At 47.3% G+C, this 23681-nt stretch overlaps 1 long non-coding RNA gene across 1 annotated transcript in view; it reads left to right on the top strand.

Annotated features, from left to right (window-relative positions):
* Positions 1-22320, top strand: part of LOC138581881 (uncharacterized) — a 42433-nt gene extending 20113 nt beyond the window's left edge. The window contains exon 3 of the long non-coding RNA XR_011304841.1: positions 21656-22320. This is a non-coding gene — a long non-coding RNA (uncharacterized lncRNA). The remainder of the gene's footprint in view (positions 1-21655) is intronic.
* The last annotated feature ends 1361 nt before the right edge of the window (positions 22321-23681 follow it).

Consider the following 23681-nt stretch of genomic DNA (forward strand, 5'->3'; position numbering starts at 1 on the left):
TAAGCGTGGAGAGCGGATGAGTGTGGAGAGGGGATGAGTGTGGAGAGCGGATGAGTGTGGAGAGCGGATGAGGGTGGAGAGCGGATGATGGTGGAGTGCGGATGAGTGTGGAGTGCGGATGAGTGTGGAGAGCGGAGGAGCATGGAGAACGGAGGAGCATGGAGAGCGACTGAATGTGGAAAGCACAGAGCAAGTGTGGAGAGCGGATGAGTGTGGAGAGCGGATGAGTGTTGGGGAGCGGATGAGTGTTGGGGAGCGGATGAGTGTGGGGAGCGGATGAGTGCGGGAGCGGAGAAATGTGGAGGACCGATGAGTGCGGGGAGCAGATGAGTGTGGGGTGCGGATGAATGTGGAGGGCGGATGAGTGTATAGAAAGCGTTTGAGTATACAAAGCGGATGCGTGCGTAGGCAGACAGGAGTTCATGCGCTGGGTGAACTGGAATGCATGCACAAGAAAGACAGGAGTGCACACTTATGGAACACATGAGAGCATGAGTGAGGCACACTGGAGAAGAATAGGTCAAGCAAGCATGAATGTGTAGTACAATCCCGAACGCCTGAAATGAACAAAATGAATAGAACGGACCTGCCCGCTCGGAACTGCGTGACATACATAATATGTTTTGGAATGCAGTGAACATTTGAAAGAGTACTTATCATAACACACCTCACGCCTACTCTCTCCCTTACATCACCACTCAACTAGAACACAGAGATACTATGACACCATTCGGTATAACTGTTCTCATATCTACATCTCCCGCTCACTCCACAACACTCTAAGTAAACACTGCTGGTTTCACACCCCCCAGCCAGGCGTTCTCCTCAGGCCTAACGCAGCCAAATTCGTCCTGGATAAAGCCAGCCAGAGCGAACACATACTCCTGATCTCTCAACCACCACACCTACCGCTAAGAAGCAGCTACCACCTGAATTCTGCATCAGCTGCACACATACCTGGTGCACACACGCACTTTTGACTGTCTCTTCTCTCTCTACTGACCCGAACTTCGGTTCCCGAGGGCGTTCAACCTACCAGCGCCTTCAGACTATACCAATGGTATATAAGGCGCTATATAAATGCAAAATAACATAACATAACATAACATTTGTGCCTAAAGTTGGTGTGTGAGTTAAAGCTCCCAAGTCTTCCAACACTGCCACTGTGAGCAACAGCAGTATGCCGCTGTTACATTGTAAACCTGTACACATAACATCATTATGCTAAACACATGTTTTTCTGCCTGCTCTCACTTCCCCAAACCAGAGGAGTATCCCAATTGGTCTTTTCTGGCATATAAAATGGCATAAAAAGGCACTGAATGTCCAGTTCTGCGAGGAATCCAGAGGTGCTGCACCCCACAAAGTATTGCAAAGTGCTGCAGGCCACAAGGCATCAGGTTTATCAGAAGTCTGTATTGGCATTTGGTGCCCACTTAGCGTTTCACATGGCTCACCACCCAAGTTCATCATTAAATTTCTATGCTGCAAACTAATGTCGGTGAGCAGATTATCACAGTTCACAACATGGGAGTTCACCATGCTCAGAAACTCTGAGTCATGCGCTAAGCCTATACAACTTGTCCGTATTGCCAACCACCTCCAGGTCTGTTTGTTTCAGAGGTAGGTGAACTACTTAATGCAAATCATTTGCACAGGAATTCCCCCATTCCCAGAGGTTCCCGACATAAACATGTTGGGTAGACAGACAGTGGCTTGACTATGCCCACGATGAAACATCTCCTTCTCCATTGGTGTAATATTCCATTCCCCCATTTGCCAGTGGTATCACCTGGCTACTGTTTAGTCATTGATCGGCTACCAAAACCATGCTCCTCACAGATGTGATGAATCTAGTGGAGTTACCACAGATTCCCTGGCAGTGACCTCCTCTGAAGTGGCCAGGGGATGGCAGCCCCGACCTGATCCTGACCATGGGGGCGGTTTCATGAGGGAGGATCACATGGGAGGAGACAACTACCGGGGAGACGTTTGACTCCATTGGCCAAAACGCAGTATACCCTAAGGAAGAACCTCTGATACCTGAGTTTTTGATGACCGTTTGTCATCTTAGTCAGGCCTCCACCTTTGGCTGAAATACCCACAACTCGTACACAACATCTTTTCTTTCTAATGTGCCTTTCTGTGAATGAATAAGGAAAACCATCCAGGAGTTAAAAGTCCCAGGACAACTATGGACTCCAACTCCCATAACCACCCAAGTACTGAGACGAGGAAGAGGACAAGGGAGTTTGTGCAAACTGATAAGTGCTTGAAGTTTCACACACAGACTAGTTGTTCTTTTCAAACCTGCAATGAGCGTGACATTTAAAGCCAGCAACTGCACTGTCCAGTCGAGCAGTGCAGAAGGAGACGTTGCTGCCCACGCTGGGTCTCAGGAGCGTGAGGCTCACCAACAGAGCTGGTGTAATGGAGAGAACCTCTGGGAGAAGAGAAAAAGTACCACGTGTGAACACAAAGGGCCATGGAGAAGTTGGGAGCTACACCGGAGCTCATGGAGGTTGGACAGCTCGACCCGACAGCAGTCTCCAGCCGGGGCCAAGCAGGACAGTTGGCGTAGGCCCGTGGAGCAGCGCAGGATGCAGGGAGGACATCCGCACACTCCAAACTGGAAAGTGGGTGATGGAGTCTGCCCAAAGCAGCGGGGGATCCCTGGCCATTCTGACAAGTGTGCCATCTAGTGCTTGAAAGCTACACTATTGTTGACACAGAAAAGGCACAAAGAAAGTTTGAATGCAGAAAAGACAAAGACCAAGTTTGTTTGATTTGAGACATGACACAGTATAAACTCAATACAAAATAGGATTGAATAAAGATTGCCACAGATCAATCTACCAAGTACCTCATGTTATATGCTGATTTGGTATTCAAGGAACTTTGATAACGAAAGAACTTTGAAACCATAAAAAATCCTAGCAGGGGAGTATACCAGGCAGCTGTAGTTATATGAAGATCCTGGCTGGGGAGTATACCAGGTGGTCTGAGAAACCTTAAGAAAAGTCCTGGCAGGCAAGTACACCATGCAGTTGAAATTGTGCGATGATTCCTCGCAGGTGAGTTTACCAGGTGGTCTACCAAGTATCAGAAATACTACAGAAAGACTGTTACAGAATGTATTTTGTTTAAACAAAAACTTTGCAATTCTAGTGAAGATACGAAGGAACTATTGGCAAAAGAGATGTTTATTTTTCCAGTTGATCTAAGAATCCAGTGGAAGGGGAACAACCTCGGGATCTAAGAGTCTTTACCTTGAAGAAAATATTTAATTGGAGTCATCCTTTATGTTTCTTGTTTTGAAAACTTTTGGGCCAACATCCAGACAAAGATATTTACTTTTTGTTGTTTTGTTTAGTGTGGGTGTCAGAATAGGACATATTGGGCACACGGACGGCTTTTCTTTTACAACTGACATACTGAAACAGACAGATTCTTAGTTTTAGTTTTTGGTAGGGAGGTCTCTCTTTAGAACAGGGCTAGAGGAAAAGATAACTTTGTGTCCAGCTCTCCTTTCTGACCCCTCACACAGAGCACTAACGTTTCGGCTTATCCATCGGTGCCTGGACATCAGTACCTATCCCTGATAATCTGCCTACACGCTACTTGCCATAGGTAATCTCTGATGCATAAATGACATGATTACTTTCATGGGACCCTCAGTGCATATCTTTTTTAAGGAGATCTTTAATGTCATCATGGCGTCGACTTCAGCGCAGGCTCTGGTTCTATTGAACCAGAAAGTGAACCCCACTTTCTTTCTGTTGCTGTTATCTTAAAGTTGCCATGCCAATGAATGTGTTCTAAATCCTGCTGCCTGATTCAGATAGCTTAGATTTTGATGTTCAGATCTCTTGCACATAATTGAGGTCCAGCCCATGTCTATTCCTCATTTCCTGATCTTCTGCCTCTCCAAGAGTTTATAGCTGTTTGCCCTTTCCCTCAAACAATCATTTTAGCTCTTTGCTGTCTATCACAGGTGGCTTTTAAAGTACCCAAACTACATAGATAGTTTCAATGGGGTTTATTTCAAATACTCCTAAGCCTTCCATTCCTTTTGTCCCCTCCAGCCTGCTGACCACAAGAGATGCTCTATCCAGTCTACCTGGCCCACATTTGTTTAAACTTTTGGGGGCATCCCTATCTCTATACACACACTTATCTAACTCTGCACAGTGATCCATCCCCTCTAACCACCTCTAAAAACTAGGGAGTGTAGGGGTACCCCATTTCGTCACCAAGATTTTCTTGCCCGGTGTCAGCGCAGTCCTGATCAGAGATTTGTCCTTGGCGCTGAACCTGGGCTTTTCCCATACGTTTAACAACACCATCTTGGGACAATCTGGTATCATTTCACCAAGCATCCCTGACATCTTGCGTCTAACCCTGTCACAGAAGTCCTTCACCTCAGGGCATTCCAAAACCATATGAGAAAAGGAGCCCACTCCCGCCCCACATTTCAAGCACCTAGGGTCAGCTGCCATCCCATTCGGTGCAGGCGATCCCTGCCATCAAACACTCTATGTAACACAATATACTGTATCAACCGCAGTCTTAGGGTTATGCTTTCCTCCCTTGGCGAACCCAATGCCTCCAGCCAGTTTTCTTCATCCAATGGTCCCAGGTGCCCTTCCCATGCACCTCCCAACTTCGTCAGGGGTTTTGAAGTAAAACTATTGAGCATCTGATGTGTCTGCGTGATCGCTTTCGCTCTGATCTCTCCTTCCAAGAGGTTGATTTCAATTGGTGACCTATCTGATATATCCCACGTGTATCGCCCCTCTCGAGACATTGCGTGTTACAGCCAGATATATGTGTATAGATTCCCCCTCCCCCAGATCATACCGCTCCTGCAGCTGTTGGAAGTGGGTGAGTTGGTTCTGTGTCACAATATCTTTCATTCATATAATGCCCTTCTCCTGCCACTTCCTCTGCCTGCCCAGTTTATGCACTTCTGGTAGATCTACATTTTCCCATATGGGTGCCTCTTTAGTCACTATTTCACCCTACCCCATCGACCTCAAGGCAGCCTTTTGGGAGAAAAGTACGCCCGCCCCGGATCTAGTAAACTCATGCACTGCCCTCTACCATATATCACCTGCAAGGGGCGTAACAGAGCCCATCCGACCCAGTTCCGACTCTAAGTGCGGCCACCTCCTCCCTCCAAACATCCACTCTTTCATCACCACCAGCTGGGAGGCCCAGTAGTAATTCTGAACATTCGGGACCCCTAAACCCTGTCCCACACCAATCTAGACAGCATTTTATATGCTATACGTGGGGCCTTATCTTCCCAAATGATCCCCCTCTGCAACTGTTCAATGGTCCAGAAGATCCCTGGGGGAACCCTTGCCAGGGAGTTCTGCAGCACATAAAAGAGAGCGGCAGGGACATCATCTTAAATAAGTTTGCTCTCCCGACCAAGGATACTGGTAATGTCGCCCATTGCTTAGCATCGCGCTTCAACCAGTCCAGCACTGGGTCCAGGTTGTTGCTAAAAACCGCATCCCCTCTAATCCCATTGTGATGCCCAAATATTTCATGGAAAGTTTTTCTATCGTGAGAGGGCACCCCTCAGGAACTACCTCATCCACCTGTATAACCACCATTAGGATTGATTTTTCCCAGTTGATTCTAAGGCCGCCAACCTCCTCAAATGCCCAGAAGACCTCCATGATCCGAGGCCCAGTACACTTAGGATCCCTCAGATAAATTCCTCAGATAAATAAGTACTTCATCTTCTCCCTCCGGCTGCACAAAACCCTGCAACAGTGGATCCAACATTACTATCACCACTAGGGGTTCCATCACCCTCAGGAATAACAATGGTGATAGAGGACATCCACTCCTGGTCCCACTCTACAACGGGAAGATACCAGAGGTCCACCCGTTCCCTTTTACCCTCACTTCCAGATCCTTATATAACAACTTCACCCACCTGATGAATCGAGGCCCAAACCTAAACCTATAGGTAAATGCCCACACGTACTCCCAAACCACTGAGTCGATCGCAATCACTGTATGTGGGACCTGTAGGGAAGGGGCCACGTCCAGAGTGTTGTGCTATTGTCTAATGTTCACCCTGGTTGCCCTTCCAGGGACAAACCAGCACTGTTCTGGGGGAATTTATTTGCCAACTAATGGTAGTAATTTGTTGGCTAACACTTTTGCGATGATCTTTGCCTCCCCGTTGATCAGTGAAATGGGGCGGTATGCTCTGCATTGGTCTGCGGGTTTCCTTTTTTTGTGACTCATCACTACCGTGGGTTGTCAGAGATCTGTCGGCAGTATACCTTCTTCAAATCCCTCCAAGAACATTGCCCTTATTGTTAAGCTGTGCGTCTCTGGAGCGCTGCGTACCTGAAGTTTCAGTTGCTGGTCTCGCCGGTGACGCCAGACTGGTAAACCTCCAAACTGAATGCAGAAATTGTAACGCTAGGAAGCGATCTCGACCCAACCCTAATGGAACAGGGATGGATTGGAATCACCTCCCAACGCCACTGGCTCACCTCCCTGTGGATTAAAGTGACGTCGGGACAGTGCAAGCACTGACAGGGAGGTGATGAGGTGTTGAGCTGGTATGATTCGGTAGAGGTTCACAACTGGAGGATGAGAGGTCTTCAAAGATGTCCAGGCACGATCCACCAAGGCAGTTGATAATCAGGAGGGCTGGCACCCAGAGCCAATATGACAAGAAAGATCCAGGCAAACAAGGAGATCAGGAAGAGAGTGGACCCAGGGAACAGGGAGGCCCAAGGAGAGGGAGAAGGCCAAGATGGGAACCCCACAACCTCCTAAGAGCCACAGAGCCAAGGGAAACTAATCCCAATAGAAATGAACCCAGGGAGGGGAGAGGAAATTGGAGGGCAGGAACCACAAGTAAGGGACCCAACAGGAGCTAAGGCAGCCCGAAGGCCAGAGAATTGGACAAGGAAGCAGGAACCAAGGAGCAGGAACCTGATGCAAGGCACCAAGCGACGGTAAGTGGGGAACAAACCGCGTTAAGACGCGATCAGTAGAGGGCTGGACGCTATTTACAGCGTCTGGCACGAAAGCGAGGCGTGGAACGCTAGCGGGACTGCGCATGCGTAATGGCCGAGCGGGCACCAGAACGAGGCTTGGAACACAAGCTTGTCTGCCCGTTCCTGGTTACCTGTGAGGTTCACGCATGCAAGCGAGCGCCGGCCCGCTGCCTACAGCCACGCTTCCCAAGCCGGTAATATGGGTATAACTGCCACGTCCGGGAACGGATGCGACGAGAAGGCCAGGTAAGTGTCCTAACACCATACCCCCCTCCGGAAAGACCGGAAGATCCCGGCTTCCAAGGAAAACGGGCATAGAATTCCTTAACCAAACGAGGGGCATAAACGCTCTCAACAGGTTCCCAAGTGCGATCATAGGCAGGATAGCCCTTCCAGTCAATCAAATACTGCAATTTACCCCTAAAGAGACGGGAATCACATATTTCCTGCACCTCAAATTCAGGGAAACCTTCCACGTCAATAGCAGCGGGTCGGGGGCAGGCACGATGGAAGGGATCCGAATGATAAGCTTTCAAAAGAGATACATGAAAAACAGGGCGGACCCTCCAGGATTCCGGCAACTTAAGTTCAAAAGCTACTGAAGATATCCTCTTGACCATCGGAAAGGGACCCAAAAACTTGGGAGCTAGTTTCAAGGGTACGTTCCGTGCGGGCAAATATCTGGAAGATAACCACACAAGATCTCCCACCCGGAATGGTGGCTCAGTGCTCCGATGTTTATCGGCCTGTCTCTTCATGGCCTCACGTGCCTTGGCCAGGGTACCAGCCGCTCGACGCTGCAGATTCTGGATATCGGTGACAAGGTGATCCACCGAAGGAACATTACTTGATTGTACTGGAGTAAAAGGCAGCAATCTGGGATGAAGGCCAAAAGTACAAAAAAAAGGACTTAGTCTGGTTGCAGAATGAGCTGCATTGTTATACGCAACTTCGGCCAAATCGAGATGCGACATCCAATTTGTTTGGGAGGCATTGGCAAAACAACGGAGGTACTGCTCCAACGTTTGGTTCGTCCTTTCTGTCTGTCCGTTGGTCTGAGGATGGTATCCAGAACTGAGAGCCCTCTGGATGCCTAAATGCTGGCACAATCGACCCCAAAAGGAAGAGATGAACTGAGAACCACGGTCAGATATTATCTTAACAGGTAATCCATGCAGGCGATATACATAGTGCAAAAAGGCACGCGCTACTAGAGCAGCCGTGGGAATTCCAGGGAAGGGAATGAAGTGGGCCATCTTGGTGAAACAGTCGACAATAACCATGATGCAGGTATGACCTTCGGAGGGCGGAAGGTCGACAATGAAATCAGTGGCGATTGTATGCCAAGGAAAAGGCGGTGTTTCCATGGGATGTAAAAGACCCACAGACTTCATGCGTGGAACCTTGACCTGGGCACAGATGGGACAGCATTCCACATAACGTCTGACTTGCAAAGTCCATTTAGGCCACCAAAAATGTCGAGAAATTAGTTCTTGCGTAGACCGAATACCACGGTGACCCCCTATCTTGGAATTGTGAAAGCTTTGTAGGATTGTCTTGCGAAGCTCATCCGTGGGTAGGTACAACTTGTTCTGGAAAAAAAGCAATCCGTCCTTCTCCCTAAACTGGCGACGTCTCACCAACGTATCCCGAGAAGAGTCAGACAAAGTAGCTTGCACCACCTTATGCAAGAACGACGGCAAAGCCAGTAGAAAATGCTTGGGAGCGATCACAGGCAGGTCCCGTCCCTCATGTTGCACATCAGCAGCCAAAGAACGGGAAAGAGCATCCGCCTTCACATTACAGTTACTGGGTACATAGGTGACACGGAAATCATACTGTGAAAAAAAAAAGGCCCATCGAGCTTGGCGGGAGGTCCGACACTGCAGAGAGCGTAGAAATTGCAGGTTTCGATGGTCAGTGCGTACCTCCACTGGAAAGCGTCCTCCGAGAAGATGATGGCGTCATTCTTCAAAGGCGGTCTTGATGGCCAGTAGTTCTTTTTCGATAATGGGATAGTTCCGTTCACTAGCCGTAAGTTTTCTGGAATAGTAGGCCACAGGAAACTCCATTCCAACGCTCGGATCCATCTGAAGTAGAACGGCTCCCACAGCAAAATCCGAAGAGTCGGCTTCCACGATAAATGGCTGGTCGTCTTGGGGATGATGTAAGATAGGCGCGGAACTAAAGGCCTTCTTTAGTTGCTCAAAAGAGGCGGCAGCATCATGCCCCCAAACAAAGATTCTCTTACTGCTGGTCAAACAGGTTAAGGGTGCAGTTAGTTGCGAAAAGGATGGAATGAATCTCCGGTAGAAATTAATGAATCCAAGAAAACGTTGAAGAGAATTTCTGTCGCTGGGGACCTTCCATCCTAGGATTGCACGAACCTTGGCTGGATCCATGTGTATACCCGACGCACTGATCACATACCCAAGAAATTCAATATAGTCTTGGTGAAAATGACATTTCTCAAGCTTAGCGTAAAGGTTATTCACATGTAGCCGCCGAAGTACCTCTTTTACTTGTACTATGTGCTCTTCGAGATTCCTTGAAAACACCAATATGTCATCCAAATAAACCCAGACTGAGGTCCCGATTAAATCAGAAAATATATGATCCATTAGACGCTGAAAGACAGCTGGGGCACTACATAGCCCAAAAGGCATAACTCTGTATTCATAGTGCCCGCTTGGAGTTTTGAAGGCCGTCTTCCATTCATCCCCGGCCTTTATCCGTACCAAATGGTAGGCTCCACGGAGATCAAACTTGGAAAACATTCTTGACTCACGTAAAGATTCCAAAATGGATCGAATCAAGGGAAGTGGGTATCTATCCTTTCGAGTAATGTCATTTAGTTGGCGATAATCAACACACGGGCGCAGAGTACCCTCCTTCTTCCTTACAAAAAACAGTGGGAATCCTGCCGGTGAATTAGAAGGGGCAACATACCCTTTCTGAAGACATTCATCAAGATACTCCTGCAACACCTCCTTTTCTTGAGCGGTCAGGGAGTACACCTTGCCGTGTGGAATCACAGCGTCGGGCAACAGGTCGATGGCACAATCGAAAGATCTGTGAGGAGGTAAGGGTATGTCCTTAGGTTCAGAGAAAACCTCATGAAATTCAGCATATTCAGAGGGAACTGAAGAAACAGAGAGTAAGCGTGGCACACCAACCCCTTTAGTCTGGGTGGCGATTGAAGATTGCGTTGAAGAAGAACCGACATGGCAACAGTCCTGCACACAACGATCAGAGCTGAAAACCAAGGTCCGAGTCTGCCAGTTGATGTTGGGGTTATGATGTAACAACCAAGGCAACCCTAAAATGATCGGATAAGAGGGAGTCTTGATAATATCCAAAGAGATCTGTTCATGATGTTCTTCAATCCACAAACTTAGTGTCTCGGAATGTTGATGGACCGGACCCGAAGACAACGGGGTACCGTCAATAACTTCCACCACCGAAGCACAGTTCTTTTCAATCAAAGCAATACCATTCCTGATGGCAAAATCTGCATCCATATAATTTCCAGAGGCTCCACAATCCAATAATCCTAGCACCCTTATGGGTTCTCTTCCTGACCAAGAGACCTTGAGTGTTAAGACCATAAGCACGACTGATTGCATGGGTTGTCGGACCTGTACCGAATCGGGAAGGACTGTAGAAGAAGAGGGGCCCATCGTCGCCTTTCCCCTAGACGATAGGCCATTCAGTTTTCCGACTTTCGAAGCGGTCTTGATGGACAAGTACTGAGATAATGACCGGAGTCCCCACAATACAGGCACAACCGTAGGTCACGCCTACGTTTCTTCTCGGCATCAGATAGGGGACCTCTGACCACTCCTAGTTGCATTGGTTCAGGAGTTGGTTCAGACGAGGTAGATGCTTTGGCTGGTACTGGAATGAATCTTGATATTGACCTTTCCAAACGGCGCCTCTCACCCCTTCTCTCAGACAACCTGTGATCGATCCGCATCAACTGTTCTTGCAATGCTTGCAGGGTTTCAGGTTCTGGAATATGGAGAAGTTCATCCTTATATTCATCTCTCAACCCCCTACGGAAAAGGGTCTTTTGAGTAATCTCAGGCCATTGTGAATCGGTGGCCAGCTGACGAAAACGGCTGATGTAGGCGATTATATCACTGGATCCTTGCTTCAGGTCCATGAGCTGATTTTGCGCAGCAGCGGCGAGGTTGGGAGACTGGAACACTTCCAGAAAAGCCTTCTCAAAGGCCACAAAGTCTTCCAGAACTGGACTCTTGGCAGCTACCAAAGGAGTGGCCCAGGCCAATGCGTTTCCGGTGAGATTTCCCAAAATATACCCAATCTTAGCCTTATCCTGGTTGAAATGCGTAGTACGGCACAAAAAATGTATTCTACAATGATTGCAAAATTCTGCCACCCGTCTAGGATCTCCGTCAAACTTTATTGGGGTGGTCTGAGCCATCACAGACTCTGCAGAGGTACTGGGGTTAGTCCCTTGAGCTACCAGCTGACGTAAGGCCAAATTCTCCTGATGCAATACAGTCATCTCGGCGCGTAGGGCCCTGATCTCATTCCTCAATTCTTCAGAATCTTCCATTTCAGAATTGGAACTGGTTGTTAGGCGTCTTAATCTGTTAAGCTGTGCGTCTCTGGAGCGCTGCGTACCTGAAGTTTCAGTTGCTGGTCTCGCCGGTGACGCCAGACTGGTAAACCTCCAAACTGAATGCAGAAATTGTAACTCTAGGAAGCGACCCCGACCCAACCCTAATGGAACAGGGATGGATTGGAATCACCTCCCAACACCACTGGCTCACCTCCCTGTGGATTAAAGTGACGTCGGGACAGTGCAAGCACTGACAGGGAGGTGATGAGGTGTTGAGCTGGTATGATCCGGTAGAGGTTCACAACTGGAGGATGAGAGGTCTTCAAAGATGTCCAGGCATGATCCACCAAGGCAGTTGATAATCAGGAGGGCTGGCACCCAGAGCCAATATGACAAGAAAGATCCAGGCAAACAAGGAGATCAGGAAGAGAGTGGACCCAGGGAACAGGGAGGCCCAAGGAGAGGGAGAAGGCCAAGATGGGAACCCCACAACCTCCTAAGAGCCACAGAGCCAAGGGAAACTAATCCCAATAGAAATGAACCCAGGGAGGGGAGAGGAAACTGGAGGGCAGGAACCACAAGTAAGGGACCCAACAGGAGCTGAGGCAGCCCGAAGGCCAGAGAATTGGACAAGGAAGCAGGAACCAAGGAGCAGGAACCTGATGCAAGGCACCAAGCGACGGTAAGTGGGGAACAAACCGCGTTAAGACGCGATCAGTAGAGGGCTGGACGCTATTTACAGCGTCCGGCACGAAAGCGAGGCGTGGAACGCTAGCGGGACTGCGCATGCGTAATGGCCGAGCGGGCACCAGAACGAGGCTTGGAACACAAGCTTGTCTGCCCGTTCCTGGTTACCCGCGAGGTTCGCGCATGCAAGCGAGCGCCGGCCCGCTGCCTACAGCCACGCTTCCCAAGCCGGTAATATGGGTATAACTGCCACCTCCGGGAACGGATGCGACGAGAAGGCCAGGTAAGTGTCCTAACACTTATTTCCTCTGCCGGTCCCTGCCCTAATAGCCTCAGGAATTGCACCGGCAACTCATTTGGCCCCCGGTGATTTACCTGCCTGGAGCTGGGAAGTTGCTGATTGGATCTCTTCTAGGGTTGGGCCAGTCCTTCCCGTTGTTCCTCACTCAACTGCGGCAATTCAGTATCTCCCATATATCGCCCCTATAGTGTGCTATTCTAGCCCTGTCCCCGTTGGATGGGTCCTTGTACAGTGCACAATAGTAATCAGCAAAAGCCTCCGCTATCTCATCGTTCTCTCTGACCATGCCCCCCCAGTCTGCCTAATTTCTCTCACCCACCTCGCCTCCTCATGCCTTCTCTACAACCAGGCCAATAGTCTGCTGCATTTATCCCTGGTGTCGAACACCATTGCCTGCTTGTCTCAGTATGGCGTCTTGGCCTCTTCTTGGGCCGCTGTACCATATAACCCCATACCTTTGGATAGCTCCCTCCTGCTCTCCTCCGTATTTTGTCTAAAGTGAATGGTCTCTGCCGCCTCCACCTCCCATTCTAGCTGGTCCATTCTCTCCCTACACCCCTTGAGGTGATGCTGAATCATCTGCATCGCTTTTCCCCTTAACACTGCCTTGCACGTATCCCACAGGGTGTATTTTTTGTCCACTGTACCTGCATTATTCTGGAAATAGGCTTCTGATTCCTCCATGAGGGCATCCGCTATTTTGGCATCCTTTAAATTGAACGCTTTGAGCCTCCAGCTCCCCGTCTGCACCCTTCCTCGCCCTCGTATGCCAACCAACAGCAAGGAATGCTCCGATATACCTCTCGAAAGAAGTTTTGTGGATGACACCCTGCACACCATTGTGACTGGGAGGGAACATGTAGTCTATCCTTGAGAGAATGGAGTGCCCATTGGAGTAGAAGGAGTAACCCTGTTCATCCGGGTGCAGTTTCCGCCATACGTTTCTCAGCCCTGTTTTAGTTTGGTGTGTAGATGAACCAGCCTGCCCGTGTACAGTGATCTGTCTACTGCTGGTTTTACTGTACCGTTAAAGACCCCCACACCAGTGTAATTCCGCCCCCCATATCTCGCTAGCAGAGTTTGCACCTGCTGCAATGTGTCCCCTTGTAATGCTGGAGGCGCATACACACTGATGATACACACTGTTTCTCCCCGCAAAGACCGGCTCAGGAGAATCGCCCCCCCCCCCCCCCATTGGTCCCTCTCAACATGCCGTACCTCTAGCGGTGTTGATTTCTTAATGAGGATTGCCACCCCTAAGGAGCTTCTCATAATGCCTGCATGCTCCACCACCGAGTAGCTGCTCCTCCCCCAGAATATGCAAACTGTCCCAATCATGTGAGTCTCTTGCAGCAGCACAATGTCCGCTTGATGTAGCGCTAAGTATTTTGCCACCAGGCCTCGCTTGACCTTGTCCAGAAGTCCATTAACATTCCTAGGTCGCTAACTATCCTCCCCCGCCATACCAACTGAAGAGACGCAACATCAGGGTCTGGGTTGTGCTTACAAACTCCCCGGACCCTGCCTCCCTTCCTTCCTGGGATGGTGCGGATTCACTAAAGTTGACCTGAATTAAGAAATAATCTTCCCTCGCTCCCCTTGCCTCCACCCTAACCCTCTGGTGTGCGCTAGCAGCACCCCTCCAGCTCTGCTCCAGCTATGTTCTCTCGTATGTCATGCTTGCCTCGCGTCGCCCCGGCTCAAATATCATTTCTGATTCAAAGCTTCATGTAATAGCAGTCTCTATGTCTCCCACGCCGGAGACTTCAACAGGGTTCACCCCCCTCCACCATCCTTGAGTTATTCTGTTTGCGTAGGCCCTCACCATCAGCCCAGTCCCAGGCCTCTTTTGGACTTTGGAAAAACTGGACCCTCCTGGTACCACCACCCAGACAGTGGCCAGAAAGAGCAGGGAGTATTTGATCTCTGCTCCTCGCAGTCTCCTCTCGACCTCTTGGAATGAGTGCCTAGCTTTCTGTACTTCCCTCTGGAAGTCTGGAACCGTCGACTAACATAGGCCCTTTCTTCCCCTTTCTTCCCCGTCACCTGAAATATCGTGTCCCGATAATTCAATAATTTTGCTATCACCGGCCTTCAAGTGGCAGGTGGGCACCTGGGGTCACCCAGCTCGGGGTTCTGTGGGCCCTTTCCACCGAAAAAAATTGTGAGAGCCCCAATGGACCCATCCATTCAGACAGCCACTTCTCCAGATACAACTCCATGAAGGGGCCCTCAGCTTTTTCCGATAGGCCCAAGATCCTGATGTTATTTACGGGGGCCCTCCCTTCCTCCTCAGCGCTTTCTTCCAGCACTTTTGTTCTTTTCTTGAGCTCCTGAATGTCCATCTTTATTGGCTGCAAAGAGTCCTTACAGCTTCCTTTGTGGCTCTGCAGTCAGACGCCTGCTTCCCTTCCGGTCCTGGAATAGGGAATGCTGTCTTGCCAAGCTGCTGAGCACCCAAAACCTCTCTCGTGGCTCCCAGCATCTCCACAGCACTTCTGTTTCTCATGCAGTGTTTCTCCTCCTGATTTGGCAGTCTACTCTGCTCTGCCACACCGATATGTGATTTTCACGCTTGTAAGCTTCTGGATAGAAGCTAACGTCTTCTCCTGCACTGCCTCTCTCTATAGTGTGCTGGCCATGTTTGAATATCCCATGCACATTTGATTTGGAAAAACAATTGGACTGCACATTGTGCTTTAAGTTATTGTCAATTTGTTCAAACTCCTTATTCCTCCTCGTCTCAAGACTTGGGTGATTCTGGGAGTCGAAGTCCATAGGTGTCATTGGACAAACAGTGTAAAAGGTGCTATGTCTTGTCTTTAAGTGTGTTCACGGCCTTGCTCCTACCTATTTGGCATCTAGAATTGTAAGTCATCAGCCTACATGGTCATTGCGATTGATGGGGAAAAGCCTGTTGGTAATTCCCCCCTCCAGAACTACTACCTGGGGTAATATATGTGTCTCTGTTGAGGGCCCCCGTGCTTGTAATTCCCTTCCTTTACACTCAAGGCAAAAGTTCTTTAACTATATTTTGAGTCATCTGGCATAGTTTAATGGGGTTGGTTCAGTATAAATCCATCTGCGCCTAGATGCAGTCCGCTGCCAGGTTTCCCTTGTGGGATATGGGCATTAGAAATTCAAAAATCTAAATCAAATAAAATAAAAGAAAGTTCTTCTCAGTGACTTTACATAAAGGTACCTCAGAAGCAAAAGGTGCTATTTTGTAGTTTTGTGTGTTTATGTCATATGTGGGTGTTTGACTAGAATAATATGAAAAAGAGGTTTCTTAACTTTTTCTATAAGGGTGAACAAGCAGCTGGCAATAAGCCATTAAGGTCTTGGGTATTTGAGGGTCTTCCAAAGGCCCTGGGTATTAGAGGGTCTACCTCATGGGAAAGTGGGAGACTCTGTGTCTTCTCCAATGAAGTCATGACATCTCCCCGGTAGTTGTCTCGTCCAAAGTGATCCTCCCTCGTGAGGCCGCCCCAAGGGTTAGGATCAGGTAACGGCTGCCATCCTCTGACCGCAGACGAGGAGGTCACCACCAGGGATTCCGTGATGACTCCATTTGATTCATCACAGTTATTTGCACTCTCTGTAGAGAGATGGGAGCATGTTTTGCAAACCAAAAGAAGTGACTAGAGCCATGTAAGCAGGTTTGACTTGACCCTTGCAAGGCACTGAACCAATCTCCTCATGTACTCACTGTATTTCATACCTCAGTCACTTCTCTCTGCTGGAACAGACCAGGCATTTCTTGTTAAGTTGCAATTCAACCATAAGTGATGTGATCAAATTTCTTTTGGGGTTGTCTTAGGTCGTTTCTTTTGCCTTGTTTTCCACAGCAGTAGCTCAGATCCTGGAAAAAGTGCCCTGGCTACACCATCTATTTCACCTACACAGGCACCTTGTAATGCTTGTTTTCCAAGATTCTTTTAGTGGTTCTACATGCTGAGATCCTCTTTTGGGAGTTTATGTCATGCCAGGGCCGGATGGGCTGTAGCTCACTGATGCCATCTGGAGACCGTGGAAAGTTTGCACAAACTGAGCAATTCTCTTGCAAGTTGCTACTGAAGCCTTGCTATCTACTGCAGTGCTCGCCCGAGACCATTTTGCTTTTCCTCTCCACATCTATCACTGTGTTGAAGGGCCCCTAAGGGGCAGGCATAGGGTACCTATGTTGGTCAACTCCTCTAATAATGGTACCAAGATATGGGATTATTCTTCTAAGGTGGGTGCTTCTGTGCACAATAGTTTAGAGCAGGAAAGCATGCCCTCAATACCAGGCTGTGAGACAAGACCTGATCGAATGAGAACAACTCCAGTACCCATACCCATTTATCCCATACCCATCCTGACACCGATAATAAATACACTTAACACTGGATTTATGTGCCATTTGTTCGGTTGGTCCACCACCTTGTCTGTATCTTACTTACTACAGATGACTAACCCATTACATGCTATTAACTTTTATTGTGGCACCCATGGGGAGGGTATGACTGAGGTACCAAAGGTGTTGTGTGCTTAAGGGGGTGAGGTCTGCATACGTTATTCCACTGCTTTCTTTAGCTTTGCAAGACATGGTTGAATCGCTGTAATGAGAGTAAGACTTTCCCAGGAAGCTCTCAGAGGTGGGGACATGTAAAAACATGCAAGAGAACCTACAGTGAGAAATGTGTATTTTATCTTATGCTATGCCCTGTTTAATTTATCCCCTATCATACATACATTGTTAAAATATAATTCCATGCATAGCTTATTGTTACCTAAAATTAAGGCACTATCTCTTTTTGTAAAAGAACTATGCAAGTAAATATGTATTTACAATACTAATATTGTTAATTAATTGCAACACACATGACTTGTGGCACATGTGTGGGGAGTGGACATCAGGTGTGGAAGTAGAAGGGTAAGAGCATGAAAAATGGGTAGTTGTTATTTCAGTGCTCTCGTTCCTATTTAACTTTTCCTTGGAAAAATGTGCTGTCTATTAGTGATGCAGTTCATTGCTGTGAGTCATTGTAATCATAGTCACAGTCTACATTAACGAGATGCATCCGTACCCTCACATCTTGTTAGTAAAATAAAAACCTCCTTTATCCATATATTCTGAAAACAAAATACACACTATGACAAAGAAGGGAATCCTCAGAGGACTCGAGACACACGCGAAATGTTGCGAAACAAGGTTTATTGTACACAAATACCACAATAGTGGAACAAAACATGAGAACCAGGGTGAATATGTTTTCAGCAAGGTGATGAGGACAGAAGAAATTAAATATGCAGCACATTTTCTCAAGGCTCTGAGTGAGTTTTTCATCAGGTCTTTCCTTGGCAAACTTCAACAAAAGTGAATAGGAAAAGTGACTGTCCAGAACAAAGTGTCACTTACAGTTCCTAGATCGACTCTGCAGTTTCAGAGAGCTCCTGGCCCTAAAACAGGTTGCATAGGAGTATCAAATGACTATCAATTCCTTCGATGTCAGGTTGCGAGTGAGTATAAAATGATTGTTAATTCCTTCCCTGACAGTAATGGGTGGATTATCAGGCCAATTTCATGATAGCCAGCCCAACCCCTGCCAAGGGAACAATCTCTCTGAGCTCGTCTTTGCAGTAAGCAGCTGTGCTCAACCTTAGTGAACATCTCCTGGCCTTGGACAGCATTGTAAGCCTCTGAGCCTCATTACGAGTCAGCAGGTCCAGAAAGAACAGTGGTGGTAAATCCGCCACCACCGTTCTTTCCGGACCGGCTGATCTCAAGTTCTGCAGGCGGGAGGTGTCACTCCCGCCAGGTCTGACCTGGCGGGTTTAACACCACCCGCCTGCAGGCGGACGTTGAAACACCAGCACCATTACAGCATGGTGCTGGTGTTTCCACTTCCCCATTCCCATGGAGTCCTATGGCACTCCATGGGAATGGGGATTTACCGAATTCCGCCTCTGGAATTACCGGGTCACTGGTGTTGTAGTGCCCCGGTGATTCCGGGAATCACAGAGGCGAAATGGTAATACGAGTCCGGCAGTAACCTGCTGGTGTTTCCGGCACGGTTACCGCCGGATTCATAATGAGGCCCTCTGTGTCATCAGCTGTTGGATCCAAACTCCTGGCCAAGGATGTTTAGTCTTAGAAGACTTGCCAATTTCACCATATCCAGGTTTGGGTCTACCGGCTAGCTGCACTCTGAGGAGGGTTCAGTAATTGTGGTCTGTCGGAAGAAGGAGTGGGACAAAGTGGTGGCATTCATATACACTTAGCTTTTATTGAAATAATAAGAAAAATACCTATATTTACCTATACTAGAGGGTTTGCCCTACCTAACAAAAGTCTAACTCGGGTGCTCGTCATCAGGGTGGTTTGTCAAAAGACAAAGTGTCCATCCTCTGTCCAAAAACTATCCTATTCGGAACCCTACCACTAATCGACAGGGATTCAGTAAAACAAAAAAAGGACCCAGGAGAATGACACTCTCACTCAGCCTTAGTAACTGATTTTATAGTCTCTTGCAGCAGTTCTGATTAGCCCTCAATGGGGCTTCTTGTGTCTTTATCAAGTGTCCAAGGATTATTTCTCCTTAATGTCCAACTTGGCTCTTTCCCCAATGGTGGGACTTTTATTCCATAAGCTTCACAACCACTGCGATGAAGGGGACCACAACCATACTCTACTTGGCTTTTCTTAGGGTTTTCACGATCACTGGTACAAGGGACAAGGGAGATAACTCCCGTAGTATTCTTAGGTTTTATTACAGTTCCTACAGTCACAGTGACAAGGGAGATTACTCCTGTGGCACTTTTGACTTTTCTAATTCTGTTGGCAATCACTGTAACAAAGGTGATTACTCCTGTTGCCCTCTTTGCTTTTCGTATTCTGTTTGTAATTGCTTTGTTCGGCGTTGTTTGTGGACCACATGGTCCACATCCAAGAGATCACGCCACTGCCTGGGTTTCCCCACCAATCAATTGAGTCGGTCCTCATGGCTTGCTTCTTCGATCGCTCCAGGTCATACCTTGGAACAGCTTCTCTATATAGCCTCCTCTTTCCCAAGTTTGAACTTCCCGTGCTGTGCCAGCTTGACGCCGGCTTCTCTCCTCAGCAAGTCCTTTGTTGGTTTTTATCCTTGGTAGCTGGAAACTCCACAGCAGGGGATCAGGAGCTCTTCCTTTGTTTCCAATAGGTATTCTTTATGCCTCCTTGGAGCTAACTCTTCACAATACTGTCTATCTCTAATGAAAGCTTGGTTGTTATTACTCTTTCAATCTTCTTCTCAAAAGCATTGTGTTTCCAGCTATTGCCATTCTGTATGCCTCCTTTACTCTTCCTCTTCTCAGTAGATTTAGAACTTGGTTGAGTAAAAGAAGAGATATTACAATAGCAAACAGTAGTTTGTTCAGGTTGAACAGCTGGGGACACTGAAAAGAGGACAAGGATGTTCGTTCATGGAACAGGAGTCCATATCCCGAAGAGGGGAGTCTCTCCAAGTAAGGTCCCATATACCGCCACCACTAGGGGAATGTTACGGAGCAGGCTCATCTCCCTAACCCCAAAGGGAAGGGCTCTCCTATGGGGAGAAGTGAAGAGTTCCCATGAATTGTCACGGAATGTGGTGGGTTGGGCTTCACCACCTCTCTTCCCCTGCTCAATCAGGTAATATACAGTTTCTACCCCACTAGACTGGTCCTATGCTACTGAGCATCCACTTAGCTCCACCTGCCACCCCCTGTGTCGCCCTCTACACAGGTTCTCCTGTTTGGAGCTTTCCCTGCCGCTTCAGCAACCTTTCCTTCACACTCTTACCTCTGCCCCTTCTTCACATGAGTCATCATCCTCCCTGCTTTTCCCCTCCTTCGCCTTGAGCATTTCATTCTTTGGTCCTCTTTTGCTCTTCTCACACTTAACATCCACTTTCCTCTGTCACCTCTTTATACCACTCAAAGGTCAGTAATTGTGGCCTCTACTGGGGAAGTGGGGGAATATGGCCGGGGGACTTCTGATCGGCAGAGGCCCATTCCAACTACTGCTCTCTCATGTGTACCTAATTCTGTAGTTGGGCAAGCAGAGGGCCTTAAATGGCAGTCCATCCTACTGGAATCAGGTGGTCCCTGCCTAGCAGCTTCCCAAATCCCAACAAGGCACCACATGCATATATATTGACGTTCACTGCCTGTATGTTTCCACATCTGATCTTCACAATGAGCCCCGTCTTGTGAATGCATGCGAGTCTTGGATTCCATTCACCAAACTGCATGTCACATTGTTGTGCTGTTTGCCTTTTTTCTCTGGCAGTTGCCATTTCACTTTGTCCATGTCAATCTCAACCTCTCTCTCAAACTCTCTCCTTTCTCTCTCTGTCTGTCTCTCTCTCCCTCTCTCTCTCTCTCTCTCTCTCTCTCTCTCTCTCTGTATATATATATATGTATATATATAGCTTGGATTCTCTCTCGCTATATGATGAGAGTATATGATTACCACAATTATCTGCTGTACTATTTGATATATATTCAATTCATGTTTGAATTTTTGATTGTGATAGTGTATGAAACAAGTGACTGCTTGTAACAAACATGGGAATTAGAATTTGGATACAAAATGTAAGCGCACTGATGTAATAAAAAATGTTCTGTTAATATGATTTAACTTGTTTCACGATGCTTGTGATGCATGCAAACTATGGTTCCACTGGACCTGTGTGGATGAAAAACAAAGACCGGTAGATGTGGATAAGGCACACTTTCTGTGTAACAGATGTCAAAGGAAGTTGTCACGCATCTGATTACATCTCATGTGAACATCACAGACTTGACCATAGAGGAGCATTAAAATAGACTCTCAAAACATGTGTTATGTCTTAAAGCAGTTACATTAATTTGACGATGCCTGTGCAAGTCAAGTACAAGTGTAATGGCTTTTTTTCACTTGATAGTGATGGTTTCTAAAGAAGAGACTAAAAACAAATTCAGTATTTTTTTTCTCTCTTTGACAATAATCTATGTAAAAACTTAAAATGTGTAATGTAAACATTTTCTTTTTTGCAGGCAAACCTATGCAGCTATCTGTTGGCTCGAAGTCACTGTCTAGAGGGACTTGTGTAACGCTCTGGGTCGTCACTCCATGCACACAATCAAGGGTGACTACGAGTTGCCCATAGGTCCTCGGATTGTAGGCTTCATCAATGTAACCTGATCCAGGACTAAACAAGACACACAGTCAGAGGTGCCCTTCACAGGATCTAAACCATGCTTTCAATCCCAAGGATCAGGTTCCTTAAAGGTCTAAAACACTGGGTGGACTTTCTCCTGTAGTTCTTCAGAGGGGGAACAGTGCTATGAAATTTCAAAAGCTGCCAGAAGACCAGGCTGCACACATTCATCTCTTAGTGGTCAGCATCCTCGAGAAGACTTATTGTTTCAAAGGCTTCTGAGATGCATGTCCTCATTACAAAAGCAGCCACATTTGAACAATAAACTCATCAAGTTGCCACAAACAATACCTCAGCAACTACTACTGTACAGGCCTTGTTGCCACAACATACTCAGCATAGAAATACTGAGGTCCTGCTGCTGCCACCACTGTTCCCTTTCAGCTAAAATTGCAGTATTTAAAAACATTTCTGTTTCTATTTTCAAGTTATTCCTTTTCATAAAGGTAGTGCATTTTTAAAAATCTGTGTTCTTTAAAATGCTTATATTAAAAAAGATAATCTAAGCAAAGTTTCCTTCCAATGTGATTGATGAAAAAAATGAAAGACCTACAATTGAAAATCCATCATCCAATAATCTCTACATGATACACAACAATTCCTTGGGACACAAATTAATATAACACAGGTTTACCCGGTGTCCATCTATGAGTTACCCGTGCATGGCAGGGGAGGCGTATTATGAAGGGTGTACATGTGGCTATAATATCTTGAGCCACCACAATATAAAGGGTGGGAGTAATTTACCGGAGTGCTACATGATCGAGAACCATATTTTGAGATTCCAGCAAATATAAAACCAGCTAGTTTGGTGTCTGGGTAAAGACATTTTTCAAATGGAGCGGCTCACTGCTATATAAAGAAAATTATATTGAGTATGAATGGAGAGGCTTCAGTGAGAAACATTTCAAATGAAAAGGAGGTGCTGGTCAAGGAGGAATCGAGTGGGGGGTGGAGTTTTCTGGATAAGAATATATGTAATCACAGATGGGGGGGTTGTACGGTAGGGCCTAAATTTGTTCTATGAATTCGATAGATGTAAGTATGAATGCAAAGTTCAGACCAATTAGATATATACAAAAGAGGCAAGCCCGCTGTATATGTAGTTAACCCTTTTGTATCAGGAGAGACAGATTATCATATATGAGCGTGGGGCAATGATCGCTTGCAGCCTAAGAATGAAAAAGAGTGGGCAATGCAGGAAAGGGCTAAATGGTGCAGAAATGTATTGTGTATACAAATAGAACTGTGTATCTGTGTTCTCTGACTCTCTTTCACTCCATTCCATGATTGTATACATCCTTACTCTCTTCTTTTGTCTTCTACTCTCTCACCTCTTACCACCATACTCTGCCACCTTCTCTGACTATGGACACCCTCCATTCTCTCCTCCTTTCTCCCTTTTTCCTATCCCCTCACACCTCTTTCCTCCGATCTTCTCACACTCCTCGCCCTTTTGTCTCTCACACTCCCCTCTCACACTGACAGTCTCCACCGCATTATATGCCCCCTCTACAACTCCTGCCTCTACCTCCCCCTCTCCACCACTAACTACTCCCTCTCTCCACCACTCACCACTCACTTTCACTCTCTTTGCTCTCCTTCGAAATCTACATTCTTCTCCTAGTCCTCTTCTACCTCCAGCACACCACTACATTACCACTCAATCTCACATACACTTAGAATTGCAGCTCCCTTGCCACTGGGTACCGCTCCCACAGAGTGCACACCTATCCAGGTCCTCCACAGATACTTCAGCACTCGGTTAAACCATCCATGTACCTCACTGATCAAAGGTTTTTTTGGTTGTCTATGAAGGGGTTAGGTGGTGAATATACATCGGTTTGGGGGACAAGAATATA

This window comes from Ambystoma mexicanum, chromosome 3q, assembly GCF_040938575.1.
Source record: "Ambystoma mexicanum isolate Mex_15411 chromosome 3q, UKY_AmexF1_1, whole genome shotgun sequence".
In the NCBI taxonomy this organism is placed as follows: Eukaryota; Metazoa; Chordata; class Amphibia; order Caudata; family Ambystomatidae; genus Ambystoma; species Ambystoma mexicanum.